The sequence below is a fragment of the Sarcophilus harrisii genome, chromosome 4 (assembly GCF_902635505.1).
Source record: "Sarcophilus harrisii chromosome 4, mSarHar1.11, whole genome shotgun sequence".
NCBI classification, from domain to species: domain Eukaryota; kingdom Metazoa; phylum Chordata; class Mammalia; order Dasyuromorphia; family Dasyuridae; genus Sarcophilus; species Sarcophilus harrisii.
Window position 1 is genome coordinate 313,664,544 of NC_045429.1, and position 17,049 is coordinate 313,681,592.

Below are 17,049 nucleotides of genomic sequence, written 5' to 3' on the forward strand. Positions count from 1 at the left end.
CACCTTTTATTTTTACCTATTGGTTCTAGAATATCCTTGATAATTTCTTGAAAAATAATGTTCTTGCTTTTTAATTTTTTTAATTTTTACAGTGGTTTTCGGCTAAATTGATAATTTTTAAATTATCTCTCCTGATCTCTTTTTCAGATAAAATTTTTTTCAATGAGATATTTCACACCCTTCATATTTTGATTCTTGTGGATTTTTTGTTATATTTTTATTTATCCTAAAGGCATTAGCTTCCATTTGCTACATTCTAATTTTTAAGGAATTATTTTGCACAGTTTGATTTTGTACCACATTTCCCATTTGGTCAATGTTGCTTTTTAAGACATTCTTTTCCTCATTAAATCTTCCTTCTGCATTTCCTTAGATTTCCTTTTGCTTCACTCTCTTTTCTTTCCTCATTTTTCCTCTACCTCTCCTAATTTATTTTCAAAATCCATTTTAAGTTCAAAATAAGAAATCAATTCTTGGAGACATTTATTTGACTGGGTGTGAGCCTATAATCTTATAAGCAGCTAGGTGTTATAATTAATAGCATATTAAATGTGAAATCAGGAAGATCTGAAATCAAATCTTGCCTTAGACACTTGTTATATTAGCTGGGCAAAATAGTTAAATTTTCTCAGTCTCAGTTTCCTGTTTGTACAATGGGGATAAAAAGAGCACCCACCTTATACAGTTATAATGATCAGATTATACAAAAGCTAAAATGTATAATAAATTCTAGATATTAAGTGTCATGAGTTTATAAAATAGAAATTTATGCCATTGATGGAGATCATCAATTTTTATGTCATAAAGAGTTACTTTAGGCTACTTTAGTTACTTTAGACTTCAGGTAACTACTGAAAGTGATTTCCCCATAGAAATATAGCCTGTCAGAAATAAGGTTTGAACCTAGGTCTTCCAGACTCCAAGGACCTCTAGCTGCCATGTTATATTACCTTGTTTTCCTTCTTATTAAGTATTACCTTAAAGCATCTGATTTGAGATTTCCACACTCTCTTGAAAATTTCACATTGTTATAACTTAAGAAGTTATTTGATCATTAGAACAGGATCTGTGGAAAACAAATTGAATTTTTAAGTAATCAGAAAAGTAATGAAATATTTAATTGAACCAGTAGAGCTGTCCCCCTTTCCAGTCACTTTAAAAAGATTGAAAATTAACAAAAGATTCCTTATAGAATGTTAACTGGTTTCTAGAAAGGATAAAATTGAAATTTAAGAATGGACTATCCTTTTCCCTTTATTTGGTTACTGTTTTGCATCTTTTAAAATGAAAAAATAAATCTTAGGTAATAAACGTGCATCCTGTTAATTGTGTTATAAGTAAGTACATTGAAAAAAAATTCGTACGAGATTTCAAATAGCCTATCATATTGTGGGAAGTAAATGTTAAAAGAGACTCCACATCTCCCAAAGAAAGCAGAACAGGGGAAACAGTGAAATAAAGACAGACTCTCATTTAATTTCCTCTCTGTAATCTATTCTCTAACTGTGTGTCTAACTGCTGTCAGCCACGTGTAAAATACAAACACATCTGTGGGTGGTGAGGGAGCAACAATGAAGGCCGACAGTTTTTTGGCTTATTGATTTAGCATCCTTCAATCTTTCTCTGAGACACACAGAGACCAAAGCCTTTGCAGATTGAACAACTCTGCCAGAAACCTGGACTGTTTTTTCATTTGCTTCTATCTAGACAAGCTTGTAGGAAGAGAAAAAAGCTTGGGATAGTACTGTTCCCACATGATGTAGAGAAATGAGACATAAAATGACAAATTAAAAGGACAAAATAGAATAAAAAGAATCATTAATGGTGGACTAAGAAAAGATGAAAAATATGATTTTTTAAAGGAGTTATCTTTTAAACATGGCTATGAGAGGATTTTAAGTTGGATTTATCATGATGGCTTCCACATTTTCTCCTGCTTCCTAGTTTGTTCAGATGTTATGCATATCTTAATAAACTAGCAAGAGCACTGGGTTTGGAGCATAAAAACTTGGTTCAAATCTCTTGCTTGTTGCTTGACCTATGTATGATCTTGGACAAGTCATTTACATCATCTGGACTTCAATTTCCTTGTTGATAACATCATCCTATAGGTTTCTTCTAGATCCTACCACATTAAATCATCCTTGGCCTTTCCTCTTAATCTTGGTCACAAAAGTAATTATTAGATTTTCTTAGCTTAAATAAAAATTACAGCAATTTTATTTCCTTAAAATTGAGAAAAATATAATTTTCAAAAAAGTTAAAGATAAACTAGGACTTCATGAATCAAACATTTTGTCCAAAGTCTTACTCTAATGGGGGTAAGAGATAGTTATGACTGACATAGCACCATTGCAAACATTTTTAGGTTCAAATTTAGCAATATTTTGGCATCAGATTTCTAATGACTTCCACCCTTGACCAAATTGGATAAACAATTGTTCAATTTCATATTTTACTAGAGATTCCCACGCTAAGACTGATTAGCTAGCTAATTTGTCCTTCTGTTCTACCCCTCTCCATCCATTCATTTTTTATATCTTATTTTATGACGTGGAATTTTCATTTCAGAGGTTTGATTTAGACAAGGTTAATTTCAGAAGCAAAAGAGAGGAAAGAATTCCTGGGCACTTTATGTGCATTTTTCTCACTATATTCATGGATAGTGAGCTTTTGGTTCAATATCAAATGAGACATGATCTCATTGGGGATTTGTTCCTTATTTAAAATATGTAGTTCCACAGAAAGAAAGGAGTAGAATACCTTACACATCTCCTTCTGTCTCCTTCTAATGGAAGAATGCAATTTGTCACCTGCATGTCTGATGGAGACTTCCCTAAATAAATCTTTCCTTCAGGGAGAGGGAAGATAGGGGGAGGGTGGAGGAGGAAGAAGGGGATGCAATAGAATTCCAGCATTTTAGCCACAAATGACACTTAGTGGTCAAGAAATGAGAAAAAACTCTAAATGAAATTAGTGACCTTGTGAAAATTCAGAAAGTTTGTTAATCTAGAAAGGGGAGCATTATTAAACATTAGAGTGAATAATAAAAGGAGAGTATGGAATCTACTTCTCTGGAAAACTTTAAAACCAGGGCAGATATTCATTTGTCTTAAATTTCCTCTAGAAATGGAGAGGTGGATTACATAACCTCTCCAGGTACCTTTCAGAGTAGATTTCGTTAGTCCGATGTACCAGTAGATCATAGAATTGGATTAGTTTTCAAATTTCACATGAATTTGGAAGCTAATTAATTCATTTCACTCATTTTTAGGGATGAGGAAAATAAAGCTCAGTAAGATTAAGTTATTTAATCAACATGACAGAGGTAGAGAGAAATAGATGCCAGATTTGAACCCATCATCCAACTCAAAGTACATATTATTTCCTTTAAAAATTAGTTCCTTCCATTAAAAAATTAAAATTAAAAAAATTAAATAACAGTAGCTTCCATTTGGGAGAGAAATATCATGATTATCAAACCAATCTATGGCCTTCATTAAGATTTTACATGATGTAGAAGATAGTGAAGTAGTAGCTTTCTGCAAATATCTCCAAATGCAATGCTAAATCCTTAAAAAAAAAAAAAAAAGAAAAGAAAAGAAAAAGAAAAACATGTATGATGGTATACAATTCTAAAGAATCAACTAAAAACTTCTAGAAACAATTCATAACTTCAGCAAAGTGGCAGTATAAAAAATAAATTCGCATAAATCACAGCATTTTTATATGTTACCAACAGAGTCTAGTAGCAAGAGACACAAAGATAAATTCCATTTAAAATAACTGCTGATAATATAAAATATTTGGGAATCCACGTATCAATACAGGCAGGAACACAATTACAAAATGCTTTCCACACAAAGAAAGTCAGATATAATCAATTGGAAAAATATCAAGTGCTTATGGGTAGGCTGAGCTAATATAATAAAAATGACAATTCTACCTAAATTAATCGACTTATTTGTGCCATACTAATCAAACTGCCAAGAAACTATTTTACATATCTGGAAAAAATAACAACAAAATTTATCTGGAAGAACAAAAGGTCAAGAATTTCAAGAGAATTAATGAAAAAAAATGCAAATGGGGGCAGCTAAGTGGTATAGTAGATACAGCACCAGCCCTGAAATCAAGATTACCTGAGTTCAAATATGGTTTCAAATACTTAACGCTTCCTGCCTATGTGACCCTGTGCAAGCCACTTAACTCCAATTGCCTCAGAAAAAAAAAAATGCAGTTAGCTGGCCCAGTGAATAGAGCACCACACCTGAAGTCAGGAGGACCTGAGGTCAAATATGGTCTCAAATACTTAACACTTCTTAGCTGTGTGACCCTGGGCAAATCACTTAACCCCAATTGCCTCAACAAAAAATCAAAGAAAAAAAAAGAAAAGAAAAGAAAAGAAAAATAAATAGAGTAGTTGATCAGTGGAATAGGTTAGGTTTACAAGACACAATATTCAATGACTATAGTAATCTAGTGTTTGATAAACCCAAAGATGTTAGCATCTAGGATAAGTATATACAATTTGACAAAAAATGCTGGGAAAATTGGAAATTATTATGGCAGAAATTAGGCATTGACCCACACCTAGCACCCTCTACCAAGATAAGGTCAAAATGGATTCATGATTTAGGCATAAAGATTGATGCTATAAGCAAATTAGAAGAACAAGATAGTGTACCTCTCAGATCTGAAGAGAAGGAAGAAATCTGTGCCCAAAGAGGAACTAGAGTACATTATGGAATGTTTTGATTATGCTAAGTTAAATTTTGATGATGTGAAGAGAAGGTATAATTTTCATTATTTTAAGCTGTTTCACAAACAAAACTAGTGCAGACAAGATTAGAAAGGAAACAGTAAACTAAGGGAGGAAATTTCATTCAGGGATTCTAATAAAGGCCTCATTTCTACAATATATAAAGAATTTACTCAAATTTATAAGAATAAAAGCCATCTTCCAACTGATAAATGGTCAAAAGATATGAACAGACAATTTTGAGATGAGGAAATTAAAACCATTTTTGGTCATATGAAAAGGAGCCCTAAATCACTATTGATCAGAGAAATGCAAGTTAAGACAACTCTAAGGTACTACCTCACAACTCTCAAATTGGCTAAGATAATAGGTAAAGATGATGATGAATGTTGGAGGGATGTGTGAAAATTGGGACACTAATACACTGATCCACTATTCTGTAAAGCAATATGGAACTATGCCTAAAGGGCCATCAAACTGTAAACATATTGTGATCCAACAATATCTCTACTGGGCCTGTATCCCAAAGAAATCATAAAAAAAAAGAAAAGGATATACATGTGAAAAAATGTATATAGCAGTCCTTTTTGTAGTGGCAAGAAACTGGAAATTTAGTGGATGCCCATCAGTTGCAGAATGGCTGAATGAGTTATGATACATGAATGTTATGGAATATTATTGTTTTATAAGAAATGATCAGCAGGATGATTTCCAAAAGGTCTCAAGAGACCTATATGAACTGATGCTAAGTGAAGAGAGAAGAACCAAGAAAACATCATATACAGCAACAATAAGATTATATGATGATTAATTCTGATGGACGAGGCTCTTTTCAACAATGAGGTGATTCAAGCTAGTTCCAATGGTCTTGTGATGAAGAAAGCCATCTGAAACCAGAGAGAGGACTGTGGGGACTGAATGTAGATCACAACATAATATTTTCACTTTTTGTTGTTATTTGCTTACATTTTATTTTCTTTCACATTTTTTTTCCTTTTTGATCTGATTTTTCTTGTGCAGCATAAATGTAGAGATATGTATAGAAAAAGTGCACATGTTTAACATATATTGGATTACTTGCTGCATAGGGGAGGAGGTAGGAGAAAGGGAGAGTAAAAAACATTTTTTTTTGGAACACAAGGTTTTGCAAGATTGAATGTTGAAATCTCTCTATGCATATGTTTTGAAAATTAAAAAAAATCTTTAGAAATTAAAAAGATCTACAAAAAAGAAAGTAAAAAGAATTATGCTCTCTATATATTCAATACAACCAAGACTACTAGAGATAAGACATAAAAACTCACAAATCATGAAACTTTAAAAAAATTAATTTTAATTTTAAAGTTTTACATTTCAGATTTTATCCTTTCCTCCTTCTACCCTCTCCCTGAGATGGCAGGCAGCTATAGTTCACATGTGTGTAATTATATAAAACATTTCTGTATTATTCATTTTCTACAAGGACTTGGATGAAAGAAAAAAAGAAAGAAAATGAAAAGTAGCATGCTGTAATCTATATTTTAAAAATCAGTTCTTTTTTGGAGGTAAATAGTATGCTTCTCATCATTAGTCCTTTGGGGAAGTCTTAGATCATTGTATTGCTGAGAATAACTAAGTCATTCATAATTCTTGATTGAACAATACTGCTGTTATTTTATAAGATGTTCTCCTGGTTCTGTTCACCTCACTATGTATCAGTTTATCTAAGTATTTCTAGGTTATTTTCTGAAATCATCCTACTTATCATTTCTTGTAGCACAATAATATTCTATTACAATCAAAAATGAAAATTATTGAAGAACTTAGTTACTTAAAGCTCTTACTTCTCATCTTCAACTGCCAATCCATTGTTATATTAAGTAGAGTGAATATGATTAAATTCATAGATTTTTACTTTTAGGCATAACACTGTAGATTTGTGCCAAGTTCCTTTATGGGAGTGACTCTAAAGCTGGAATTACTCTACAAGAGACATCAATTGCTAAATCTGCCTACAAAGGAATGAAAGAGAAGAGGCACTATAGAGGGAGTGGGAAGAAAGGGGTGAGAGCAGAATACAACACCAAAGCAAAGAGAGGCAGAAACTTCTATGAATGAGGAAAAAGAGTATTGGAATCCCAGGTGTTGCTGGTTTAATCCACTGAGTTTATTATTGATTTAGATTTGGGTAGATTTTCTGTAACCTCGAATGTGAAGAAGCAATGTCCCTACTTGGGGATGTGTATAAAAGTGAAGGGGAGAGAAGTTTCATAGTGAAGAAGTTGAGGGACAGTCCCAAAAATTGTCTGAATGAAGACCTAGTTCATTAGCAAATTAACCATCAGAGATGTTTATAAAGGCAAAAGGGGAAAAAGAAAAAAAAATGTAAAATAAAGGATAACAATTGATAAATTAAATAAAAAATTATGAGATAAACTAAAACCAACTACCCTAATAAAAACAAAAACAAAAGCAAAATGTGGATATCCTGTGTATTATGAGATGTATATGTGATGAGGATCCTACAAAATAATTCAAAAATGAATAGTTCAAAAGAGAAAAAATATATATATATTTTAAAGAGATTTAAATATAAGAACTTTCAATATAAAATTTTAAATTTAACCAGATAGGAAAAAATGTCAAATAGTACATAGAAAGTCTCTTTAAAGTATTAGGAGCTCTGAGGGAAGATAACAGTTTTGGAACATAGAAATAGAGAAGTAAAAGAAAAAAAATGATATAATGGAAGCAAAAGACAAGAACATTTAACAGTTCATAGGCATTTCAAATAATTGATCAATACATACTTATTTATTGCCTAATGTATAACAGGCATTAGAAACATGAGAGAATTATTTGAAAGTAGATGTGCAGAAATAATTTTAATAGCTTTAGTCTTTCAGAAGAACATTCAGAAGAACAAAATATTTGAAAAAGCATAATGTTGAAAAAATACAAGAATCCTATCCAGAACTTTTGAATACAGATAATAAAGCATCAATCTACCAAAACCACAGATTATTTCTGAGAAAAAAAAAGTCATGCCACAAACTCCAATGATTAAATTTTATATTTTAAATAACGAATATAAAAGAAATATGATAGGGTATTACAAAAATTCAGTAAACTCAATTTGTGGCCCAAAATAATACAGCCTTCAAAAATAAGTTTAATCTTTAATTTTAAAGATAAACCATCATCAAAAAAAATCATTATAAGTAATCCTGCCTCTTCCAGCCCCCCAAAAGTTTGAGTGTATCTGATTTATAAACATCTTAAAGAATCAAAAGCAAATATATACAATTATCTAGAAAGTTCAATTAATTAATTATTTCATGCTTAAAGGTTATACTTTTCTTTTTTTTTTTATTAAATAACTTTTTATTGACAGAACCTATGTCAGGGTAATTTTTTACAACATTATCCCTTGCACTCACTTCTGTTCCGATTTTTCCCCTCCCTCCCTCCGCCCTCTCCCCAAAGATGGCAAGCAGTCTTATACATGTTAAATAGATTACAGTAGATCTTGGATACAATATATGTGTGCAGAACCGAACGGTTTTCTTGTTGCTCAGGGAAAATTGGATTTAGAAGGTATAAATAACCTGGGAAGAAGAACAAAAATGCAAGCAGTTTACATTCATTTCCTAGTGTTCTTTCTTTGGGTATAGCTGCTTCTGTCCATCCTTGATTAATTGAAACTAAGTGAGATCTTGTCTTTGTTGAAGAAATCCACTTCCATCAGAATACAACCTCATATAGTATCGCTGTTGAGGTATATAATGATTTCCTGATTCTGCTCATTTTGCTCAGCATCAAAAGGTTATACTTTTCTTTCAGGGCTTTTATGTGAGTGTGTCCATGTGTGTGTGTGAGTGTGTCTTTGTGTGTGTGTGTGTGTGTGTGTGTGTATGAGAGACAGAAGAGACAGAGAGTCAGAGAGAGAGAAAGAGAAAGAGAGAGAGAGAGAGAGAGAGAGAGAGAGAGAGAGAGAGAGAGAGAGCTCATCAAGGGATAAAAATGACTCAAGAAACTAAATTTAAGGATAATTAAAAGAGGGAAAGAGAATGAGCAGCAAAGAAAGTTCTTTCTGTGGAATGCAATATTAAATGGTGACACTAAAAACACTCTTAAGGCAAATAAAGAGTATGCTTTCAGAAAGAAGTAAAAGATAGGGACTTTATAAAGGATTTTATCCGGAGAAAGCATTTAAAAGATCACCTCCTCTAAAAAAAAAATTAGTATTTTAAAAGCTCTATGCTCTCAGATTGGCTAAAATGACAGGAAAAGATAATGACAAACATTGGTGGGGATGTAAGAAAACTGGGACACTGATACATTGTTGGAATCGTGAACAAATCCAACCATTCTGGAGAACAATTTGTAACTATGCTCAAAAAAAAAAAATTATCAAACTGTACATACCCTTTGATCCAGCAGTATTACTACTGGGCTTATATCCCAAAGAGATCTTAAAGAAGGGAAAGGGACCCACATGTACAAAAATGTTTGTGGCAGCCCTTTTTGTAGTGGCTAGACTCTGGAGATTGAATGGATGCCTATCAATTGGAGAATGGATGAATAAATTGAGGTATCTGAATGTTATGGAATATTATTGTTCTGTAAGAAAAGACCAGCAGGATAATTTCAGAGAGGCCTGGAGAGATTTATATGGACTGATGCTGAGTGAAATGAGCAGGACCAGGAGATCATTATATACTTCAACAACAATACTATATGATGATCAATTCTGATGGACATGTCCCTCTTCAACAATGAGATGATCCAAACTAGTTCCAATTGTTCAGTAATGAAGAGAATCAGCCACACCCAGAGAGAGTACTATGGGAAATGTGTGGACCACAAGATAGCATTTTCACTCTTTCTGTTATGGTTTGCTTACATTTTTTTTTCTTTTCCTTCTCAGGTTTTTTTTTAACCTTCTTTCTAGATCTGATTTTTCTTGTGCAGCAAGATAACTGTATAAATATGTATACATGTATTGTATTTAACATACACTTTAACATATTTAACATGTATTGGACTACCTGCCATCTAGGGGAGGGGGTGGGGGAAGGAGGGGAAAAGTTGGAACAAAAGGTTTTGCAATGGTCAGTGTTAAAAAAAAAAAAAAACTACCCATGCATACCCATGCATATATAAAAAATATATATACTATATATATGTACATATATAATATATACATATATGTATATGTAATATAACATGTAATATTATATATATAAAGCTCTTTGCTCATGAAAGATATAGAGATAATAAGGAACAAGTAAGGTTATAGCCCATGAATCAGACTATAGAATCAGAATAATCTAGAAGAGAAAAGAAATAATGAGGATGAAAATGCAAAGGGCAAAGCAAAAGAATGTTACTTAAAATATGAGGTTGGAAGTCAAAGACAAGATTTTGAAATACACTTACTTGGATAAGATAAGAATTAAAGATAAGGAGTAGTAGATATTGACAGATGATTCATAAAAAATATAGAAACAAGGGATAATTTAATAAATGCAAGCAACTTGGAAAAAAAGCAGGGCAATAGAAATAGGAGACTGACGTGATAATAGTCTTGAATTAAGTAGTATAAGTAAAATTATTGCGGGGACAAAAATGGTGTCAACAAAGAATCAATAAGAAAATAAAGAATATATTACAACAGAGGAAAAAAATATAAAATAAGAATATTGGACATGTATAAATTAGACTTCTAATTTCCCAGACTGCAGAATATTTCCTAAACAGTTTTAATACAAATTAGGAAGTTCTAAGAAATGTTCATCGTGAATGTATATTCTGTTCCTTACTATGACTCCTTTTAGATTTAAATCTCAACTCAGAATTTAATTGGCTTTAGGAAATGAACTCAGCCTGGGAACTTGGAATCTAATGATAACTCATGAAGTTTGGTACTTTCTCTAGACTCAGTTAATCTGGGACCAAAACTTCTGACCATTTTCTGGCTTTGGTTAACCTATAATATTAGGGTGTGTGAAGGCACTCAGCCACAAAACCTAACAAGGAATTATGCAACCATTATAGTTTTTTGCATCCTATTCTTCTTGACCTTGAGCTTGATATTTTATTCCCAGAGCTATTTCTTCTTGTTTCATTTCTTATTTCTTTAGCCCAACGTCCCCAGGATTCCTCAAAGAAGGCAGAGTATAGAGAGGAGAAGTTGCAAAGAGAGAGAAATTACATAATAAAAAAAAATGATCTTTGCAGATCTAGATAAGACCTCTGGATTTATTTATTTTTCCTCCCCTTTGGAAAAATGAAGCAGATTTACTTGTGATGGGTCAGTGTGAAAACCCATATGCAATAAGCATTAGCATAGCTTTCTAGCACAGTATTGTTTTCTGAAGCTACCATCAAAGATTAATTTTCCTGGTCATAATATCAGAAAGTTCAAAGATTTTTGTCCCCATGCATTCTGCCTCTCATTCATAGTGATTCCAATATAAAAAATGCCACCAAATTTCAAAATGACAAAGCAATAGACTGACATTTAGTAATAATAAGGTTTTTTTTCTCCTTTTTTTCTATGTAACAAAGAACATGAACAATAAAATGGCTTGAACAGGGCAGATACTTTATGTCAGTGGGCTATTCCATGTTACGGATGCTTAACTATTTCTGGACAATATCCAAATCAATTACTTGGGCATCAAGTATTGGCTTTGTTTAAAATCATCATTGTCTATTTGTGAGGAAGGTCTGAAGGCAAAAAAAAAAAGCAGTGAGAGCAAACATCTTTGATTTGGGAAACAAATAACTATAATATATAACATATCTGAGCACCTTCTGTCAATGGTTTCTGATCGAAGAGGAAATGTGGCATTGACAAAAATGGCTCTACTCTTTTTTCATCTCCTTTTAGCTTAGAAATTTGGTTTGGAGATGGATCTTTGCTTTTTTCACTTTTAGGTTAACAAGAGAAAAAAAGGTTGAGAGTAGGTAGGAACAACTTGGAAGTAAATGGAGAAGTTAGCATATACAATGGTATTTCCTTCCTCCTTTCTCCTTCCTCCCTCCTCTCTCCTCTCCCTTTTCCTCCTTCCCTTTCTTCCTCCCACCTTTTCTTCCTTCCTTCCTTTCATTCATATCACTTAAACAATCAATACTGTATTGTATCCAGGTAACTGGAAAAGTGAGAAAACTATAACTTTAATTTTCAAATTTAGGGTGGTATAGGAATCACATTTGAGACAAGGTTAATATTTTTTCTTTAGTTTTAGCTTACTTTTATGCTGTATTTAAAACTATTTCTTATTTTTTTCTTTCTTAGTAGAAATAGAAAAATGATAATAATAATATTAACAATAATTAGCATTTATATACAGTTTTAAGATTTAAGTAGCACTTTATATGTCTTATTTAATCTTCATAACAACAGTATTAGGTAAGTGGCAATAGTATTCTTATTTTACATTGAAGAAACTGAGGCTGAGAGAAGTTATCTGCTCAAGGTCACTCAGCTCGAGTCTGACATCCTTCAAGTGTCTGAGAATTTGAACTCACACATTTCTGACTTTTAGTCTAACATTCTAATGACTGCACAAACTGGAGAGGAAAGGATTAGAGCTCAGTGAGCCCAATATAAATCAAGACTGTTGAGAAATAGTAATAGATCCCAATCAGATGTGAGCTATTCTAAAATTCTCATCTATAAAGTATCAAACTTGGAGATGATGGTTTCTAAAGTCACTTCCCATCCTACATATTCATTTTCTGGAGAAAAGAAAAAAAAAGTAACAATTTGATGAAAGTGAAGTTTCCTAACCACTACTGATCTTTTTAATTCATGAGATCAAAAGGAGATGTCATACAGTAAGTATTTTGTATACATAGAAACTTCACATAACTGAAATTTTTCATCTACAAATTTAGGAGAGAAAGAAGAAAGTAAAAATTAAAGAAGAATATACCAAAGATATAATTAAAAAGAAAATAGGGCCAATACAGACCAATCTTTTATACTTTCTATTCTTATAACTGCAAATAATGATAATTAATGATCTGAATAATTACATTAAATTCCTGAAAGATTCTAATAATTATCTATTATTGCATTTATTCATCTATTCAATTGAGATTCATTAATTATCTATGATGTGAGAGCATTTCAAACTTTTTTTTTTGACACCAAAAGACTTTGTTTATTTTATATTATTTTTGTAAGGAATGGTACAATTAATGAGATGTTAATATTACACAGAAACAAAGTGCACCAATAAAACATTTAACACAAATAAATAAAATATGACACTCAGAACAGAACATTCCAAATGGGATCTGACCAGGGTAGAGTGCAACAAATTACCATCACCTTCCTGGTCAGGGACATCATACTTCTTGATGCAGTTGAATCTTGGCCGCTAACATCCACTGTTAATTCATATAAAATTTGAGATCCACTAAAACCCTTAGTTTTCCCTGAAATGAGCCAAATGAATCAGTGTTTTACCATGTTGTACCTTTAAAGTTATTCAGACTCACCCCACATGTTTTCTTTTTTGGCCAAAATATTTATCTCGTTGCCCCAAACTATTATATGAGATGATTATGAACCCTCTAACATATTCCTGGAAAAGCGTAACCATAAAGTAATTTTAGAAGATGTCCTTCAGTTTGTATTCAATTCATTTTCAGTGTTCACAATTTTAAACATTTTTTTATTCAGAACTCAGATTTCAGTGGTATCAAGAACTCCAAATTAAAAAAAAAATTAGCCTGTATAGATCAAAATTGTTCAGCATTTTAGAGACTTTCAAGGTTGTCTTCTGGTTAATCAATTTTTTCATGATCTCTTAGCTAGAATTTGTCAAAGGTGGGACTTGATGCCAGGTCTTCCTTTTTTTTTTTTTTTGGAACATTTTTTCATACTATTGTTTTTTTTTTTTTTTTAATAGCCTTTTATTTACAGGTTATATGCATGGGTAACTTTACAGCATTAACAATTGCCAAACCTCTTGTTCCAATTTTTCACCTCTTACCCCCCACCCCCTCCCCCAGATGGCAGGATGACCAGTAGATGTTAAATACATTAAAATATAAATTAGATACACAATAAGTATACATGACCAAACCGTTATTTTGTTGTACAAAAAGAATCAGACTCTGAAATATTGTACAATTAGCTTGTGAAGGAAATCAAAAAATGCAGGTGGGCATAAATATAGGGATTGGGAATTCAATGTAATGGTTTTTAGTCATCACCCAGAGTTCTTTCTCTGGGCGTAGCTGGTTCAGTTCATTACTGCTCCATTGGAAATGATTTGGATCTCGTTGCTGAGGATGGCCAGGTCCATCAGAACTGGTCATCATATAGTATTGTTGTTGAAGTATATAATGATCTCCTGGTCCTGCTCATTCACTCAGCATTAGTTCGTGTAAGTCTCTCCAGGCCTTTCTGAAATCATCCTGTTGGTCATTTCTTAGAGAACAATAATATTCCATAATATTCATATACCACAATTTATTCAGCCATTCTTCAACTGATGGGCATCCATTCAGTTTCCAGTTTTTAGCCACTACAAAGAGGGCTGCCACAAACATTCGTGCACATACAGGTCCCTTTCCCTTCTTTGGGATCTCTTTGGGATATAAGCCCAGTAGTAACACTGCTGGATCAAAGGGTATGCACAGTTTGATAACTTTTTGAGCATAGTTCCAAACTACTCTCCAGAATGGTTGGATTTGTTCACAACTCCAATGTCCCAGTTTTCCCGCATCCCCTCCAACAATCATCATTATTTTTTCCTGTCATCTTAGCCAATCTGACAGGTGTGTAGTGGTATCTTAGAGTTGTCTTAATTTGTACTTCTCTGATTAATAATGACTTGGAGCATCTTTTCATATGATTAGAAATAGTTTCAATTTCTTCATCTGAGAATTGTCTGTTCATATCCTTTGACCATTTTTCAGTTGGAGAATGGAAGCCAGGTCTTCCTGACTAAAGCTAATTTCTCCACTAAGCTATACTACCTCTCTGAAGAGAAGGAAACCATACCAAGAAATAGAATAGTTCATCTCTGTCCTCAAGTAGTTGACAGTTACTTTGAATAAAAAAATCATATGAATATTCATGACAATTAAATTGTGATGTATAAGGAGTACAGTGTCAAATGAATGTTATAGACATATATAATAATAGACTAGAATGGTCAGGGAAGGCTTCCTTAAGCAGGGAGGTTTCATTAGTGCTTGAAAAATACATTAGCTCCAAATCATAGCTATCCTTGGAGACAGATGCTTCCTGATGTCTCCTGTTTTCTCTTTATCTATAAGATCTTTATAATGGAAGACCTAGATAAATACATAGGCTTGCTTTGTTCTCTTCTCTATAGGAACCAAAAATGACTGGTTAGCACCCTGCTTATTGACCTTGATTTAAAAAAAAAAAAAACAAAAACAAAAAACAACCCCAAACACTCTCCAATAGCTTCCCTTTTCCAAAGAGATTTGTATAAGTCCTTATGTACATCTTGGTATCTTTGATGGTTCTACTTTGTTTTATTTTGTTTTTAGTTTATAAGTGAACACACAATTAGTACCTTTTTTTAGAACACAAATAAAATATTACTAGACAATAGACTTTTCTTTAGGAAAACAATTTAAGATAACATTTAAGAGCATATATAAGCTATTACTCCTACATGTGTAACAGAGATGAATAAAAATAATAGACAGCATTTGTATAGTGCTTCAAGGTATGCAAAGTGCTTTATAAGTATTAATTCATTTATCCTCATAGCAATCCTGGGAGATAAATGCTATTATGATTTCAATTTTCCTGAGGCAGGAAGCAGTTAGTGACCTGCCAAGGTCACAGAGCTAGTAAATGTCTGAGATAGGATTTGAACTTAAGTTTTATGTGATTCCAAATCCCAGGCTTTGTACCATAACCCTCTGTAATCTCCATGTGGTTCATCACAATATTTTTATTAAAAAACAAGGAAATCATTATATCAAATAGTGACAAGTATATAACTATTGAATTAGACAAAAGTCATCAACGTTGATAAGAAAAAAAATATTTCCTCATTCTATTCATTCTTTATTGTTTGTTTGTGGATGCCATCCTTGGCAAGCCTGACTTCTCCATGTAGGCATGGTAACTGGAAAATAAAGTGCCAATTCACCAAAGTGAAGCTGAGAACCCAGTTGCCTTTGTCTGAGCTCAGTGGCATTCAGAAAGCAAGAGAGGAGCGAGATTCTCCTATGCCGTTTCCCATCTCTATGACCATGGCGTTGCTGGGTTCAGAAAGAATAGCGTAGGGATCAGGAGGGTGTAATATAAGAAGGCCAGCTGGCCTGAGGGACATGTAAGATGGACTTTTAAAAGGACTTTTAAACTTGAACCTCGCTTGCTGAAATGCAGGTAAGCAAATTTAGTTGGCTATAAAGGGGCTTGAGTAGCTGAACCTCAGCTCCTAATCTGTTCCTCTTTTTGACATATCAACTAATCAGGCATTTTTCCCTTTGGATTTTAAAAGTATTATTCATGTGTTTCAAAAGTGCAACATACCTTACTGTACTATATATGGGTTGATGTAAGTTTCTTTTCTTTTCTTTTTTTTTAAACATCTCCACTTGATCCAAAGAGATTAATAGTACAAGTTCCATTTATAATGTAGTTAAGAGGTGTGATGCTGTGATGTAGAGACTAAAGAAGAAATTGAGTTGTGACTATTGCTTTAATATGAAACATAATAAAAGAGTTTCAGTATTTAATTTCTTTTGGAAAGTCATTTATGACTAAATATCTTTATCATTTTTCCTCTTTATCATTTAAAGCAGTCTACTGGAATGGAAAATTCAGGGACATTTAGAGCAAAACATGCTGCAAACAGTTTAAGAAAGCAAGGATTTCTTTGAAAATAAAGATTTATGTTGAAATATCATAAAGGCTCTTGGAAATACCTGCTAGAAGATGATGATAATAATTATAGCAACTAGCATTTAAATAGCATTTACTATATTCCAGGTACACTTATAATTCTTATCTTCTTTGACCTTCACCACAACCCTAGGAGATAGGTGTCATTATTACATTTTAAATGAAAATTTAAATGTTTTGTAGTTCATATATGTCCTTTTTTAATTAAAGCTTTTTACTTACAAAACATATGCATGGGTAATTTTTCAACATTGACCCTTACAAAACCTTCTGTTCCAAATTTTTCCCTTCTCCCCCCAACCCATTGCTCTAGATGGCAGGTAGTCTAATATATGTTAAATTACATTTTAAATGATGAAAAAAGCTGAGGCAAACAGAGGGTAAGTGA

General features: G+C 32.6%; 1 protein-coding gene across 3 annotated transcripts in view; it reads left to right on the forward strand.

Annotated features, from left to right (window-relative positions):
• Positions 1–17,049, forward strand: part of KCNJ16 (potassium inwardly rectifying channel subfamily J member 16) — an 84,884-nt gene that overhangs the window by 37,698 nt on the left and 30,137 nt on the right. The window contains exon 1 of one of the 3 annotated variants that reach the window (XM_031965717.1): positions 15,932–16,142. The exons of the other annotated variants lie outside the window; for them this stretch is intronic. The gene's annotated coding sequence lies outside the window, so the exon portion shown is untranslated. Of the gene's footprint in view, positions 1–15,931; positions 16,143–17,049 lie in introns of those variants that run through there. 3 annotated transcript variants of the gene reach the window in all.